Genomic DNA, 17,913 nt, shown 5'->3' on the forward strand with positions numbered 1-17,913 from the left:
TTACCTACATATGCCCCTTAGTGCCCTCTGCTGCGGCGCATGTTTCTGAGGGATGTAAAAAAAATGCATTGTTAAAACCCATTTTAATTGTACCCATTCAACTGAACCTGAAAGGATCGAAGCCTTAGTTGGCCTCTCTCTGATTGGTGCTTGTGACCTGCAGATCAAAGCAGATGTCAGCGGTGAGTGTTTACTCACGGTGTCTCCTTTTACTGCATTGGAACGCTGGATCCAGTGGTGCAAAGCAAAATGACGGGGTCCTCCTGCAGAATGTGAAGAGGGGCCCCTTATTCTAAAACATCTCACAGATATTCTTTGGTCTAAATGGGGCGTCCTGAAGGTTTGAGGGGCCCCTGAAGCATTTTGCCCCCTACCCCATGCATCTTAGATGCTGCTGGCGGACAGCTTTATATCTCTGGCTGGCTCGACTTACCACTGAGCTACTGTTCAAGAAGAGGATTGAAGATGGATCAATTCAGGGAAATGGAAGCTTAATGCAAACAAGTGTAAAAGAGCATAGAAAACGCAGTCATTACAACGCAAACCATTACAACACATTGCGCTGAGGGGCGCTCTAGGATAGGGAATAAGTTTAATTTACTATCCAACACCTTGCCTAGTGTCCACGGGGACTGGAGTTGGAATAGTAAATTAAATTATTCACTATCCAGCACCCCAAAGCGCTATGCGTTGTAATGGTATGTAATGGTATGCGCTGTAAAAACCGCGTTGTAAAGGTATGCGTGGTAAAAGTATGCGTTGTAACGTCATACATCATTGAGATAAGACAGAAGGGGAGGAGGGAGAAAAGAAGAAGAGACAGATATAACAAAGGGAAGATAACAGATCGCTGAACCAATGAGGAAGGGCGGGATGCTGGTAGGTGAGGCGAAGGGAAGAGGATGGACAGGGGAGAGCAAAGAGGAGGTGAGGGGAACGATTCTATTGCCATAGCTCTCAAGAGATCAAGGTTTTAGGTGCTGAGCCCCAATGAAATCAACGGAGATCAGAAAAAATCTGAGGGTGAGGAGTGATTCCAGAGTGAGTGACCATGTGATACTCAATGGAAGGCTATTTACTATTTTAGAGGGTATCCAGGGCTTCATGTGGACCGGGTCCTTCCAGTACTGAGCATCAGCAGTTCTGAAAAGCAGGTGCTGAGACGGGTCCCTATCAGGCTCTCTATTTCCGGCCTTGCCCTCTGGGTAAAAAAGAAATCTTCACTCTGCAACAGCACCCCCCTTAACTGCAACTGATGCAGCAACTTCAAAGAGACTCCTTGTAGTTCTCTCATAGTCTCATCATTTCCGATCGGAAGCATTTTCACCATTATAAACAACAAAGCCATAGTTGTTGCTTATTTGCCATATGTAGCTAACAACCACTGACAAAGCCAATAGTCCTGGTTTGGTGTAGGTATAATGTTACTTGCTACATTATATATGTTGAAGAAATGAGAGAAGAAGCAAAATACCAGTTGGACAGCACATTATGCTAAGCACAGGGTTTTAGCTTAGGTGTTTTTAAGCAAAGCCCTCAATTACATATGCCTTCCCACCATTGCATTGTTTGCAGGGAAGGCACCAGAGGACAGGGGCTGGTGGACTATGGAGCTAAAGTACACAGACCAAAATTAGACAATCCTGACTGGTGCGAGCAATAAGAGGTAAAAAAATTTACTCAGACGTGTAAAATCATCCGAGGAAAAAAACGCTTAAACTGCGATTTACAACAGAAAGGAATAATCACCCTCTAAAACCATAGAACCCCCATGGATGCACCTGAATCCTAAGGGACGTCTTCACAGGGGGTGGGCACCTCGAGAACACGGGCAAGGCCTGACATCTTGGTCTTGTGTTAGGCGCTGGAAACTGTCTGCTAGAGCTAGGCTGCCACAAGCGACGGTTTTGATCTCAGATGAACCCTTGTGAGGGGTGGTGTCAGATCTCTGTGCACACGATCACCAGGAAGCACACTGGACACGGTGTAGAGGTTGGTACTCAACTTTATTGGCATATGTGTTCCGCTGCTCTAGGCACGTCCGCCCTCGTCCTTGTCCCTCGATATACTGCCCACTTCCTGTCCATCCACAGGAAGACCTGTCCAGTGACCTGGTCACTGCCCTGTGACCCACAGGGTCCTAGTGCCCTATCTCAGTGGTCACTACATCTCCCCCTTTGTCACAAACAAAACGTTTTTGTCACATGTACAAAACTTGGTACATTATTCTCATGGTGGTGAAAAGAGAGAGAGAGAGAGAGAGAGAGAGAGAGAGAGAGAGAGAGAGAGAGAGAGAGAGAGAGAGAGAGAGAGATACTCTCTCTACATTTCTTCTAATAGTCTTCTTGTCTTCTTGCTCTCTCTTCTTGGTCTTTGTTCTCTGCTCTGTTCTTGTCCTCCGTTTTCCTTGTTCAGTGATATTGTCCCTCTGCTAGTTCTTTGCTCTCTTTCTTCCACCTTTGGTGCTATTGTCGCTCGTTCCTCTTCTTCCACTTTGAACTCCTTGAAATGGGAACTGTTTCTTGTTATTCTTTGATGGTCTGAAGCCGCAGTCACCATTGACCCTTTTACGTCAGTCACAACCAATGGGTCTTTTGAGAATGGACTGTCTGACTTCCTTTGCTGTTTTTGTCTCACTATCACCAGAGCTCCTTCATTTAGTTGGTGTTCAGATGCATTTCTCCTTTTGTCAGCATATTCTTTCATTTCCTTTTTTCCTCGGTGATCTCTTTCTGCAATTTCTCTTCTATTCGTACTTTCTGTTGCTTCAAGTTGAGGTAGCCTTGTTTTGCTTGATCTCCCTAGCACCAACTCTGCTGGGCATCTACCAGTGGAGCTGTGAGGGGTATTCCTATAGTCCCTTAGCACTTGACAAAGTGCTTGTCCAATTGATATTTGTGTCAGTTTTGCTCGCTGGATGGCTTTCTTGATCGTCCCCATGAATCGTTCTGCCATTCCGTTAGCCTGTGGCCACAAAGGAGTTATTTTCCAATGCTTGATCCCCAGGTATTCCATGAATCTACGGAATTCTTCTCCCGAAAATGGAGGTCCATTATCTGTTTTCAATGTTTATGGTGAGCCCCAGGCGGCAAATACGTCATCTATCACTGGTAGAGTGGCACTCGCTGATGTCGAAGATACTTCTCTCACTATTGGAAACCTTGAAAACTCGTCGATGACCACGAGTAGATATTTTCCACTCTCTAATGGTCCATAAAAGTCCGCTGCTAGCTCGGTCCATACTGCTGGTGGCAGTTCCGACATTTTCAGTGGTGTCGGCTTGGCAGGCGGTCCTGTTATTTGACAGATCTGACAATGTGATACCTCTTCCTCCACCATATTGTCCAATCCTGGGAACCACACTTTTTCCCTCAACATCTTTTTTGTCGCTACGATGCCTCGATGTGACTCGTGAGCTAGCTCAACTGTTCTCTTTCTCAGTCGACATGGTATTACAATTCTTGAGCCTCTCATCAGGACTCCGCTTTCTGTTTCAGACAGCTCTTCGCTTATCTTTTTAAATGCCAGTAGTTCTTCTTTATTGACTCCTTCCTCTGTCGCAGTGTTGCTGTGGATGTGCCTCCATCTCTGCTGCCGCACCACCGTTCCGATGGCCTTCATTGTCGGGTCTCTTTTTGTTTCTCGCTCTAGTTCTTCACTTGTTATTGATGCCGGAGTGTTCTGTCTCACGATGAAGTTGAGATATTCTTCTGCCATTGTGGTGCCACCTTTTTGATGGGGAAGCGGGTGTCGTGACATGTAGTCCGCTGGATTTTGGTCTTTTCCAGGTTTATGGACAACCTTGAAGTTGTAATCCATCAGCCTGATTCCCCATCTTTCAATTCGTGGTGGTATCTTGGCGTTTGGATTTCCATAGATGGTCACTAGTGCCTGGTGATCTGTTACTATTGTGAATGGTTTTCCATACATGAACATGTGATAGTGCTCACATGCCCATACTACTGCCAAGCTCTCCTTTTCTGGTTGAGAGTACGCTCTCTCAATGTCCGACAGGCTCTTGCTTCCGTAGGCTACTATCTGCCGAGGTGAGTCTTTTCCTGGCTTGTGTTGGGCTAGTATTGCCCCCAGACCTACCGGGCTGGCGTCTACTGTCAGTTCGGTGCATAGGCTCGGGTCAAAGTATGCTAGGTGGTCTACTGCCGTTACTGACGCCCTTATTTCTTCAAATGCCCTTTGGCAATCTGTGGTCCATTCGAACGTTTGGCCCTGCTTCGTTAATTCCCTCAGTGGCGTGCTCACTGTCGCAAAGTCTTTTATGTATTGCGCGCAGTAGCTTGCTAGGCCGAGGAATGAGCGCACGTCAGCGACATCTTTTGGTTCCTTTGTTCTTTCAAGGGTGTCTATTTCGCTGCGATCTGGTCTCATCCCTTTCTTTGAAAAGATGTGTCCAAAGAACACTAATTCTTCTCTTCCCAGTTCACATTTCTTCTCATTTACTGTTAGGCCCACCTCTACTAGCTGTGAGCACACTTCCCTCAAGGCCTCAAGACCGCCTGACCCCAAAATGGCCGCCGAGACTCTCGCGAGAGCTCGCGCCAATTTCTTCTCTGTTCGCGCTCTTCAGCACTGCGCTTACCGGGTCAGTCGGTGATCTCGCTGCCAGTCGGGGTGGGCTCCCGCGTCGCCTTGTACGATTTGGGGCTGCTCTTCCTCAATTTCCGCGATGCTGATCCAGGGTGGGCTCCTGGTGTTCTTCGGCTATTTTCTGCGATGTACACGCGTCGACTCTTCAGACACCTTCGTCGCCAGTTGTCAGATCTCTGTGCACACCATCATCAGGAAGCACACTGGACACGGTGTAGAGGTTGGTACTCAACTTTATTGGCATATGTGTTCCGCTGCTCTAGGCACGTCCGCCCTCGTCCTTGTCCCTCGATATACTGCCCACTTCCTGTCCGTCCACAGGAAGTCCTGTCCAGTGACCTGGTCACTGCCCTGTGACCCACAGGGTCCTAGTGCCCTATCTCAGTGGTCACTACAGGTGGGGCAACTAAAATTTGTCCCACTATTTAAGCTTCGATGTCATCATATTTTAATGCAATCTGAATATGTTAAAAGAGGTTTTTTTTTAAAATGGCAGATAAGGGTTTTTCCTCTTGCAGTGGGACTGGAAGGGATGGGAGTGGCTAAGGGCTGTGGGAGCGCTGGACTGAGAGCTACAGGCGAGGAGGGTAGAGTGGAGGAAGGCAGTTGGGCTGGTGAGAAAGAATAGTCTGCACGGGGAACAGCTAGAAAGGAAGCTAGGAGCAGAGTGGGGGCGCAGCTGAGTACCAAGCCTGGACGCCCCACTGGTGAACCCCTGCTGTCTTACCTTTTCGGCACCTTCAGCCAGCACTAAGGGAAACCAGTCCTTCTGGCCTTCGCATGCTGTTCAATGCCAGCCAGGACACTGCGGACAAGACCCACGTGTGTGACACCGGAAGCTGTCACGTAGTATAGGTCATGGTTGATCTGAGCCGAGGATGGTGCAGCCATGTTGGGAAAGGTCGAATCCCAAAAGAAAGCATGGTAATCCTTTATGAAAATATAATCAAACCGGAAACTTTTGTTCAAAATTTCCACCAGAAGCAGTGTTTGAAGGGAAGTGCTAGTTTAGAATTGAGCACGGCAGCCGTGAGGCGCGCTGAGTTTGAAGTGCTCGTTCAGATTTTCCACCAGAAAAACATTGTTTAAGACGAAGCGCAGCGGCCGGTGAGGCGCCCTGCACAGCGTGTTTGTGTGCGGCAAATGACGCCTCCGGCCAAGCTTGAGTAAATGTGGTCTCTGGCCAGAGTCTACCAAGCAAGCCATCAGCTGAGCACGAGCCGACAGAGCGCTGAATGTAAGCCTGCCAGTAAAATATCTCAATAAAGAAAATAGTGCTTACAGACTAAATAACACAAGCTCTGTAACAACCGAAGTAAAAGGGCCAGTCGCCATGGGAGGTTGCAAATGAAGACAAGGTGGTACTAAGGAGAGACTAACAGGCCTATTTACGAATCAGAAGTCAGCATTTATGAAGGACAATGACACAAGCCAATGACAAATATGGATGGAGAGTGGGATGGGCTTCTTCTCCATACTCTAGTACAGCAAGTCTTGCTGAGCAGCGCATGCATGCTGACTTTAGGTTAGACTTGGCATTTCTAAATTTACCCAGCAAAATCTGCTTCAGTGCAATGGAGTCATATATTTTCCTGATGGAGTTAACCTGGTCCACCAAGTTATAAATTTGTCCCTAAGTCTCCTCGTACCCAAATTAATATCCTCCGGTAAAGTTTGTAGGTTTGGTTTGAGCACTCCCAAGCCTGACCTCTCAGTGTGCTCTGTGGAGTAGTGGACCCATTATGATTTTGTTTGTGCAGTCATCCTAGTTTATTGGTAGATCTAGGAATCTTTCCCTTCCGGTAAGCATCAAAGTCCATGTGTTTGGGTTGTTTATGATTAGGACTCCCGGTTTTTTGGTATTTATTTTTTTAACATTTCCATCTATATTTATCCATATTTATTTTTGGGCCATTTTATCTTTATTTATCTATATTAATTTTGTTCTTTGCATATCAATGAAGTTGTAAAACTGTACATTTCCATATTTATTTAACCGATAGATGCACACTCATACTTTGATGTCTGTCCTGTTTTAGATATTTCAGGTGTTGGGCTATAATTCATGAAAGCAGCACAATTTCTGTATTTATCCACTTCAAAAAAATGTATGCAGACAGAATATGTTTTCTTTCTGTATTTATCTGTAAAAATCCATAAAAATAGAAAACAGGGAGCATTATTTCTGATGATATTATCATGCAAAGTTTTGCTTTCTACTGAAATATCTGTTTCTAATTTTTGGGTGTATAGTGATACCACTTGACAACGCCCATTGACTGACTTTTTATAAATAATACCACGTCATGCTTTATGCATTCCAGTTAGTTGCTGCTGGAATGCAAAACGCTAAGGGTGCCTCTGTCATATGAGATCTACTGTTTACAGTTTTATTTGGCGAATGTTACCTTTGCCAAGTCTACATCCCTGGGGCGGTGCAATGTCCTTTAGAGAATGTTCCGATACATTTTTTAGAACTGCCACCTTATATATATATTCGTAATATTATGTGTAGTATTTAGTTTTGTGTGTATTAAAGCACTTGTACTTTTTTTAATGAAATGCACTAATTGGACATTACTTTCTAAGGTCAGTTGTGTTACTGAGAGCAAATGTATTATTGTTTCAAACAAGGAAGCACAGCAAATAAAATTCCTGCACTGGGTCGAATGAAAGGGAGGGAGCACTGCTGCTCTCTTACCAAGGGCTGGTGCATATTTTGCTGCCTTACCTTGAGTGTGTGTGTGGTTGGTCATTTTATACACGAGGAATACCCCGCCGGTACAAAATACTATGCCTGGTCGAATCTTTAACCCCTTCGCTGCTGATGACGAGCTCAGCTCGTCATCAGCCACGGGTGGCGTGTCCTGATGACGAGCTGAGCTCATCATGTAACGCGGAAAACGGAAAACAGCCGCACAGCGCAAAAATCACCGCAGCAGCGATGCGGTTAAACATTTTGCACTTTGCATTTGTGCTGCACAGTGTTACACACACAGTTTGAAATACTTCGAGAAATATAAACATTTCTTCTTTTTTACACCTGCCCAGAGGAGATGAACAATGATCGCATATACCTCTACGAATTTTAGTAGATAGGGTTTGGCTTAAACACTCATGGGTGGCAGCATAGGTGTTGTGTCGAAGGTTGCGTCTCCCACAAGCAGTTGGAGTGGGAGACAGTAGGGCTGGATGCTATAAACTTTATTAGTTATAACTAAGCTCTTACAAGGGTACAGCCGGTCTCCTGTATACTCGCCTCGCAGTACAAGTCCCCGCCTCCCACGTCACTACCGCCCGCAGCTCCGGGCAGCGGGTCACGTGACATTGAGACTAGACTGCGACTCTACACATCTTCCCCCTTAACAAACCACAGGCAAAATTGTAACTGTGGCCCAAAGAGTGGTAGAAGGAGAGGAACAGAGAGAGAGAGACAGAGAGAGAGAGACAGAGAGAGAAAGAGAGAGAGAGAGAGAGAGAGAGAGAGAGAGAGAGAGAGAGAGAGAGAGAGAGAGAGAGAGAGAGAGAGAGAGAGAGAGAGAAAGTCACAACTGAAAGTCATTGAAGTTTTTCCATAGCTTCACCGCACAGCCCTTGCGGGTGTGCCTTCCGATCTCTTGCTCTCTTCCTTCCCGGGGTCCCGATGATCTTGTGCCCTCCTCCTGGTCTCTCTGGAGTTCATTTGGTGCGCCGTGTGGCGTGCTCCCTTCGTCTGCGTCCTGGCTGGGCAGATGTGGCATCGGCTGCCTGGGTGACTGTCCATACGCGTTGGCTGCGGCTCCGGCCCCACTCACTGGGTCAACAGAAGGTGCTGCCATTTCTGCGACACTGGGGCTGTCATCTAGGTCACTGTTGTTCTTGCCCCACTGCAAGATCTTGTAGCACTTGGCCATTCTGGATTGTGAACTGACCTTGCCATCACTCAATAAGGCAGAATAGGTGTATGCTTCAACCACCCGCAGGGGCTCACTGAATTTGCAGTCTGCTTTGAGTCCTGGTTGTCCCTTTTTGACACGGACACACTCACCCTCTGCCAATGAGTCCTCATGTACACTGTTTTATTTATTTATTTATTTTATGTAGTTTATAGAGCGCACAGCTACCCCCGAAGGGGTGTCCCGGCGCTAACAACCTGAGCCTCCATGGGAGAAGAGGGAGCATAGAGCAAGGAGAAACAGTAGGGTGAATCAAAGTCCGGAGAAGAGCCAGGTTTTGAGTTTGGCTCGGAAGATGGGTTCGGAGGGACAGAATCTCAACTCGATTGGCAGAGAGTTCCACAGTTTAGCAGCAATGACACTGAACCCTCTGCCACCCATTCTAGATAATCTAAAGCGGGGGGAGATCAGGAGGCGGAGGTCATTGGATCTCAAGGATCTGATGGAGCGGGATATCGAGACATGTTTTTTCAGGTAGTTGGGTCCGCAGTCGTTGACGGCTCGATAGGTGAGGGTAAGGACCTTGAACTGGATGCGGCTAGCCACTGGAAGCCAGTGGAGTTCCTTATGATATGCAGAAGCAGATTGGCGGTAGGGGATATTACCAATCAGTCTGACCGCAGCATTCTGGACAATCTGCAGCCGGCCTACCAGATACTGGGGGGCACCAGCATAGAGGCTGTTAGCATAGTCCAGGTGGGACGTGATGAGGGCTTGGGTAACTGTACGGCGGGAATCCAGAGGGAGATAGGGAAGAATTTTTTTTATCATGCGCAACTTCAGGAAACAGGCAGAGGTCACTTTATTAACCTGAGTTTTGCATGAGAGGGAGTCATTAAACTGGAAACCCAGATTCCGAGCCGAGTGAACGGGAGAGGGGGCGGGATCAAGCGCCGTGGGCCACCACCAAGAAGAGGGGATGGAAGCTTTCTGATTGAAAAACAGCACCTCCGTTTTGTCTGCATTCAGTCTGAGGTGGTTAGCGGTCATCCAGCCACTGATGTTGTTGAGGCACTGGCGGAAGTTGGTAAATGCGGAGTCCGAGTGGTCTCTGAAGGAAAACACCAGCTGAGTGTCGTCAGCATAAGAGACCACCCTGACACCGTAGGACCCCACAACGTCGGCCAGTGGGGCAAGATAGACGTTGAAGAACAGGGGGCTGAGGGTGGAACCTTGTGGCACACCGCATGACAGGGGTTTTTTCTCTGACTTGAAAGGCCGCAACAATACCCTCTGACTTCTTGTCGAGAGGAAGGACTCGATCCAGCTGAAAGCAGAGCCGCCAATGCCTATCTGTTTAAGTCGGTCAAGGAGGATGGGGTGGGAGACCGTATCGAAAGCTGCGGACAGGTCGAGGAGGACCAGCATGGCCTCTTCGCCTCTGTCCACGCATTCCCGAATTGTTTCCGATACTTCCAACAATGCCGTCTCAGTGCTAAATCCAGCTCTAAATCCGGATTGTGATTCGTGCAGTAGAGAGTGGTTTTCCAGATATTCCGTGAGTTGCAGCTGCACGGCTTTTTCCAGGACCTTTGCGGGTTTAGGGAGAAGGGAGATGGGGCGATAGTTGGCAAAAACGGTGGGATCTGCATCCGCTTTTTTTAGGATGGGAATCACCAAGGCCTTCTTCCAGGTGGTAGGGAAGAAGCCATGGTGGAGGGAGGCGTTCCAGATGGAAAGGAAGGAGCAGGCTAGCGAAGGCGCCAGTTCTCCCATAAGTTTCGCAGGGACAGGATCAGAGGGGGCGCCGGATTTGCAATGGGTGAGTAACCTAATAGCATCATCCCGGTTGAGTTTATTAAAAGAGAGAAAGGACGGAGAATCTGGTGGACTAGTGGGGGTAGGCAGGGGGGCTCGCCCTATAGGGAAGGAGACACAGAGTTTATTTATCTTTTCGAGGAAGTAGTCTGAAAGTCCCTCGCATAGAGCCTGACTCGCAGTGTTCTGAGGGGCCCTGGCCGGAGGATTAATAAAGTCTTTAACAATGGAGAAAAGGGTTTTAGATGAGTTTTTGGCCTTGGTAATTTGAGAGGAAAAGTGATCTTTCATAGCGATTTTTTTTTGGTTGAGGAATTTTTTCAGGGCAGATCTGTATAAAAGTTTGGCTTCAGGGTCGTAGTTTAGTCTCCACTTACGTTCGAGAGCTTTGCATCTGCTTTTCTCCTCACGGAGGGAGGTAGAGAACCAGGGAGCGGAGGGACGCTATCTAGTGGAGGTAATGATTTTCTGAGGAGCAATGGAGTCAATAGCATTGACGAGAGCAGCATTTAGCCTAGAAACATTTCCATCTATATCAGAGGAGAGGTGCTCCGTCTGAAAGTGGAATACCGGGTCCAAGGTGGCACATGTAACCTTGTGCCACTTTCTTCCCAACTCCTTCCTAGGGGCCAAGGGGGCAGTTTTTCGTCCGAGGGCAAGAGAGAAGGGGATGAGGTAATGGTCAGACCAGGTGAGAGGGAGGGGTGGGAGAACAGTGATATTCGAAAAATTGGCGAATATGAGGTCCAAGGTGTGACCAGCCACATGAGTGGGACCTGCGACTAATTGTTTGAGATTCAGGCTTTCCATAGTTTCCAACAGATTGTTCGCCTTCACGCAAAGGGGGTTGTCTACGTGGAGGTTAAAATCACCAAGGACTAAGAAATATTGGTGTTTCTTTTGTCATAATGTGCCTTGTAGATGTTTTGTGCTTTCTCTTAGTTGCTGCGTACAATATCAGGGGACCACTTGCTTTGGAGTCTCATGGTCATCCAGGCTGCATTGTCTTTGGTGAAGGATTCTCTGCCTCTTAGGATTTTAAACTGGCTGTAGCCTGTCAAGGTGGGTGTGTGTACGGTAGGCCCATAAGGTGTTTCTGACTTCGGACTCCCAATTCTTGCCGGTGCTGATTGCTGCTTGGATCATGCCCATGATCACCTGGTTGAAACGTTCAACTTGGGCAATGCCCGCTGGGTGGTAGACAGGGGTGCGCTTCATCTGGATCCCGCTTCTGTTGGTGAAGGCTGTCCACTTGGCTGATGTGAACTGGGGTCCATTGTCACTAGTGATGGACTTGGGGATGCACTCCCTCAAGAAAATGTTGGTGTGGAAGGTGAGGAAGGAGATGACGGCGTCGGAATCCACTGATTCACAGATTTCAACTTCTGGCCACTTTGAATAATGGTCCACGGCGACGATGAGGTGTTTGGGAGTGCCCCAGGTGTCTAGGACCAGACCCACTATGTCGATGGATAAGTCCTCCCAAGGGTTGTTGGGAGTGGAGAACTCGCCCATGGGGGGCCTCAGGATGATGAGAGTTTTGTCAGCTCTTGCGCAATTGGCGCAGTCCCTCATGAACCTTTCCACTTGGATGTCCATGGGTGGCCACCAGTACAGAAGTTTCATCCGTCTCTTGGCCTTTACTATGCCCAGGTGTCCTTCATGGTTGATGTGAAGAATGTGGTCGTACAGAGCCTTCGGGGACACCACTTTGTCGCCTCGAAGCAGGAATACAGAGTCTTCACCAATGGAGAGTTCCTCGCGGACTTCCCAGAATTTTCTGATGCTGCTGTTGATGTGCTTTTTCTCCGGCCAGCCCTGCATGACGTATTGCTTGACCTGGGTTAGTTCCGGGTCCCACGTGTAGGGGTCTGCCCAGTCCTGGGCACTGATGGTGTGTTCATGGTCTGCCATGAATGTGACGCTGTATTCATCCCAGTCTGATGGTGTGATGGGTTTTTCCATGGCTGCCGCCCTGCTTATGAAATCCGCGACTCTGTTCTGCGGACCCGGGATGTATTCTACATCGTAGACAAAGTCCAACAGATGCAGTGCCATTTTCGTGATGCGTGGAGTGGCTGTCACGTTGCAGCTGGATGTGAGGACCTAGATCAGGGGCTTGTGGTCCATGAATTGTGACCCCCACAGATATTGTCAGAATTTCTCCATTGCCCAGATAGTGGTTAGCATTTCCTTCTCGATTACTCTGTACTTCTCTTCACTGGTGGAGAGGGATTGTGATGCAAGCCCACTGTGGACTTGGTGCCATAGGAAACGCTTTGGGAGAGGACTGCTCCCAGCCCTTTGTCGCTGGCGTCCGTGGTGAGTATACTGGATGTAGCGCCATTGAATCCTTTTAAAGGAACCGCTTTGAAGATGTCTTGTTTGATGGCGAGGAACTCCGCTTCTGTTTCCTCCAACCAGGTGCACTTGTTCTTTTCCTTGCATAGTTGGCGTAAGTTCTCACAAACTTGCTATAGAACTCAGCCCCAGGAAAGAACGAATGTCGTCTGTGGATGTCGGGGAGGGAGATGACATGATGGCCTCCACAGTCGCCGATTTGTGGGTGATTCCCTTGTCGCTGATTTCATGCCCCAGATAAGTGACCTTGCGGAGACCGAATTTGCACTTCTCTAACTAGGCCGTGAGACCATTTGGCTGCAAGCATGCGTAGGACGGTGCGCAGGGTGTCATCGTGTTCAGCTTTAGATTTTCCCAAGACGAGGATGTCTTCTTGGAAGTAGAGGACACCGTGGATGCCTTGGAACAGTTTGTGCATAAGTTTTTGGAAGACGGCCATCGCGGATGCGAGGGCGATGGGCATGTGTCTGAGTCTGTAGCACCCGAAGGTGTGATGAAGGTTGTAAGTTTCCAGCATGGTGGGTGAAGTGATACCTGGTGGTAGGCGGCTTTAAGGTCGATGGTGGAGAACCACTTGATGCCTTTGGTCTGGGCGAGTAGTTCATTGAATTTGGGCAGCGGAAATTTTTCCACAATGATGTTCTTGTTGAGTTCACGTAGATTAATGCAGAGGCGGATCTTCCCGCAAGGTTTGCGTGTCACCACCAAAGGAGCGAGCCATTCAGCGCATACGATCGGCTCAATGATGCCACTGTCTTCTAAGCGCTTCAGTTCTAGCTGTACCGCTTCTTGGCAGTTGAACAGGATCTTCATGACTTTGTGAGCAACCGGTACAGCTCCATCTTTTAGGACTATCTTGTGGGAGAACTTGCTCATCTTCCCAAACTGCTCGTTGAAGACAGTGGGGAACTCTGCTTGGAGTGAGGATGGCATGGATGTATCCTCTGTTAGGAGCAGTTGCGTGTCACCACCGGGGTTGAGCTGACTACCAAGAGGCCATTGACTGCAAGCATGCGTAGGACAGTGCGCAGGGTGTCATCGTGTTCAGCTTTAGATTTTCCCAAGACGAGGATGTCTTCTTGGAAGGAGAGGACACCGTGGACGCCTTGGAACAGCTTGTGCATTAGTTTTTAGAAGACAGCCACCACGGATGGGAGTCCAAAGGGCAGGTGTCTGAGTCTGTAGCACCCGAAGGGTGTGATGAAGAATGTCATTTTCCAGCATGGTGGGTGAAGTGATACCTGGTGGTAGGCGGCTTTAAGGTCGATGGTGGAGAACCATTTGATGCCTTTGGTCTGGGCGAGTAGTTCGTTGAATTTGGGCAGCTGAAAGTTTTCCACAATGATGTTCTTGTAGAGTTCACGTAGATTAATGCAGAGGCGGATCTTCCCGCAAGGTTTGCGTGTCACCACCAAAGGAGCGAGCCATTCAGCGCATACGATCGGCTCAATAATGCCGCTGTCTTCTAAGTGCTTCAGTTCTAGCTGCACCGCTTCTCGGCAGTTGAACAGGATGTTCATGACTTTGTGACCAACCGGTACAGTTCCATCTTTTAGGACTATCTTGTGGGAGAACTTGCTCATCTTCCCAAACTGCTCGTTGAAGACAGTTGGGAACTCTGCTTGGAGGGAGGATGGCATGGATGTGGAAGGGCGAGATTTTGATCGATATCTTATCACTATTGATCTAAAACCCCGATCTGGTCGACTGAACCTTTATTGCCTGTCATTGAGGGAAGAAAGTGCATCTCTTACCAAGTTAGTTCACCCAATAAAGGACTCCGCTTCAAAGGATCACAAACAACTTCTAGCTTTCAAAGATTTATTATAAAGTCAAGATAAGTTGCAGGTACAAGCATCTCAAAATGAGATTCACAAGATACACGGGCCCAACTACATACATGTGCTCTCTGAAAGCCCTCAGACGAGCAACGGAAACTACAAGCACCAATTCTAAAAATAATAGGGCTATTAGCATAGACACATATTGAGATCTCTCAGTCATTTACAGCCGGAGGGAAAATACAGGCTAGGCTGTCCCTACCCTGATCTAGATGGTATCCCTACTTAACCAGGTCCCTACCTAACAAAAGGTGTCAGCAGTGAATGACCCCCAAGGGAAGTCACCCACTCTCAGTCTCTGGTGAAAACCTATAGTTCTCCAATCATGACCCCTCTCTGCCTACCCATCCGCTCTCTTAAGGGTCCTCAGGCTTCTGCTCTAACTCCACCCAGGGGTGCTGTCCCTAATACAAAAATACAACAACATTTAGGACGCCCCTCGTGAGACGCCCCTCACGTGGTGTAGCTTCTGGCTTTTTCCATGATGAGGCCTTGTGGTTAGAGTCGACCTTGCTTCTCAGACTCTTCTCCGGCCCGCTGATACCCCTTAAACATTCCGGAACCCTCCTCCATGTCTGGTCCGTCTCTTGAACAAACTTCTATTCATATTATTTATAATTGAATACCCCCTTTTCTCTTCCAGACAGACATTTGCAGCCAAATCCCAATTCTCATAGTCTTCCAACCGCGTTGCAACATTCCCCGGCCCAGACTAATATGTGTAAATCAACGTTAAAGCCTTCCAGCCCTACAACATTTTTATAATATTCAACTTCTTCTTTAATTATTAGCATGTTAATACTCTTATTCTATTTATTCGGTAAACACATCTATAAATCATGGCCTACTCATTATTACTAAACATTAGTGCAATCCATGTTGTGAAATTGAACCACCTTCCCCTCCCTTCTAGCTCTGGCCCTGAGGCCTACCACGTTCAGCGTTTCCGTATGCCATCTTACATTTTAGCAGCTACACAACATGGATTCAGGAATAATCACGTCTAATAAAATCATATTGTTTCACACATTTCTGTATTAGTTCCACTTCTACTTAAATCTCTATATTAACTACACGTTTCAAAATATAACTGTAGGTACTATCAGCACTCATGGCATTTCTCTTCATGACTTGTGCTTACTACGTGTAAGTGTGACGCACTTCTACATTTAGGTCAGTTTGCGCTCTCCCAGTTCCCCCCTTTGATGACCTCTCGGGGTCATCATTAACATTCAAACTGCAGTGATTGCTAGCATAACTCGTTTCTGTGTTTCCAGAGCCCTCAGGCTCCGGTACTGACTATCTTGTATGGCAGCCAATCTCTGCAGCTGTTTTCTCCGAGCTCTCTCTGACCTTCTTGCTCTGTACCATTTGAATACCCTCACCAATCCCCACAACACGATCCCACAGATCAATATTATGATGATAGGTTTTAGTATTTTCCACACAAAGCTTTTGCCTAAGGTGGTGAGCCAACCTCCAGCTTCATTTATTCCATGGCCCACCTTTTCCCAGACATTTTCTCTGCTCAGGTCTTCGATCTCTTTGTGAATATTAGTTATGTTCCTAATAACTTTCTCAAGGGGCTTCGAATTGTCTGGAATGTAAGTACAACATTCCTGGACCTTCAAAGCCTTACAGACTCCGCCCTCTTTTGCTAATAGGACGTCTAATGCAAGACGGTTCTGGAGAACCATAGCCCTTATCGATTGCATCTCTCCTTCTACCAGCATTAAGGACTGAGCAGTGCTGGCAGACAACCTGTCTACGACTGTTGCCAGTCGTCTAATTTTAACATCATTAAGGATTAATCCCAAAAGAGGGAACACAGCTCCAAAGACATCTCCAACCATTTCTACACCTCCTACATCTCTCCTTCCCCTCGATGATGTCTTGCCCTCGATGATCTCTAAGTCTTGGGCATGATATATTTTAGGGAAGATAATTGCCAAGTAACATGATCCATACCAGTTGTCAGGTAGTCTTACGTAGGCATTCCTCCCACATACAAAATATACATTTGGAATCGCTTGCATTCCCTTCAGGAAGTCCTTAGTATAGTACTCTAAATTGAAAGCATGTTCACAGCTAACTTCCCCCACGTATACATTTTCATAATACGTTTTGGCTCTATGAAGACATAACTTTCCTCTCTGCGTTCTATCTAAAGCTATTGGACCACTACTACCTTTTCTCTTGTGTGCCTTTTCTTCCTCGGTCCAATCTGTTTTCCATTGTCCTGATTTTTTCAAAATCTTTTGTCTCCTATTTCGATCATCCACCTGCCCTATAAACTTTTTCTCGACTTCTGACACCTTGCATGTCAGGTTATTTCTACGGGCATGTGAAGTATCTAAGGCAGGGGTACTCATAGTACGGCCCGCGGGCCGGTGGCGGCCCGGCAAGCCTTCCTTGGCGGCCCGCCGGACCTTGCAGACATGTACCAATTTAAAACAAAAAAAAATCAAGAGTTTTAGTAAACACCGGCGGTTGATGCAGCCTGACTCGGAGAGGCTCTGCTCTAGGGGGGCTGGGAAATTCCAGCCATAGAGTGGAGCTGCAGGGGCCTCAGAAGAGGTGAAACAGAACAAAGCCTCATTAACGATTTAATGGTCTTTTAAAGACCTGTGAAGTGCTCCGGCTGTGTGCGCGCCAGGCAAGCTGACTCATCCCGGGCTGCCACAGAGGAGGGGGGGGGGATTGTTGGACAATTACAGTGATCAGGACAAACCCCGTGACTGATTGAACCGAGCCACTTGGAGATCACTCTGCGCAGCCTCGAGTAGCATTTGTTTTATGCATTTGTTTTATCGACACTGAAGGGATGAAAGTCTGAATCGGCCCAGCCTTATTAGGAATCTCTGCCCTCCGGATTACACCTGATCTCTGCTGCAGTGGTCCAGCCAGCTCTCGTGCACCCTCTACATTAGGGAGTCACTAATAATGTGCTGCAGATTTTGGGAAGGCTGGGGAAGGTGGTTCGATGTGTGCAGCAAATAGCTCTTGCTTTTCGTGATATTTCTAATAGAATTAATACACCTTGCCTAGACAGAGATAGGGAGACAGAGATGGAGAGAGAGAGGGAGGGAGAGACAGAGGGGGGGAGAGTCAGGGGAGGTTGAGGGAGTGAGAGAGTCAGGGGAGGGCGAGGGAGGGAGTGAGAGAGGGAGGGGGAGAGTCAGGGGAGGGTGAGACAGAGGGAGGGAGAGACAGGGGAGGTTGAGGAAGGGAGAGTGAGGGCGAGAGAGGGAGAGTCAGGGAAGGGAGACAGAGGGAGAGCCAGGGGGGTGAGGGAGGTAGAGAGAGGGAGAGTCAGGGGAGGGAGAGAGAGGGAGAGTCAGGGGAGAGGGAGGGAGAGCCAGGGCAGGGTGAGGGAGAGGGAGAGTGAGAGTCAGGGGAGGGGGAGGGAGGGA

This window comes from Lissotriton vulgaris, chromosome 3_2 (genome assembly GCF_964263255.1).
Source record: "Lissotriton vulgaris chromosome 3_2, aLisVul1.2, whole genome shotgun sequence".
NCBI lineage: Eukaryota > Metazoa > Chordata > Amphibia > Caudata > Salamandridae > Lissotriton > Lissotriton vulgaris.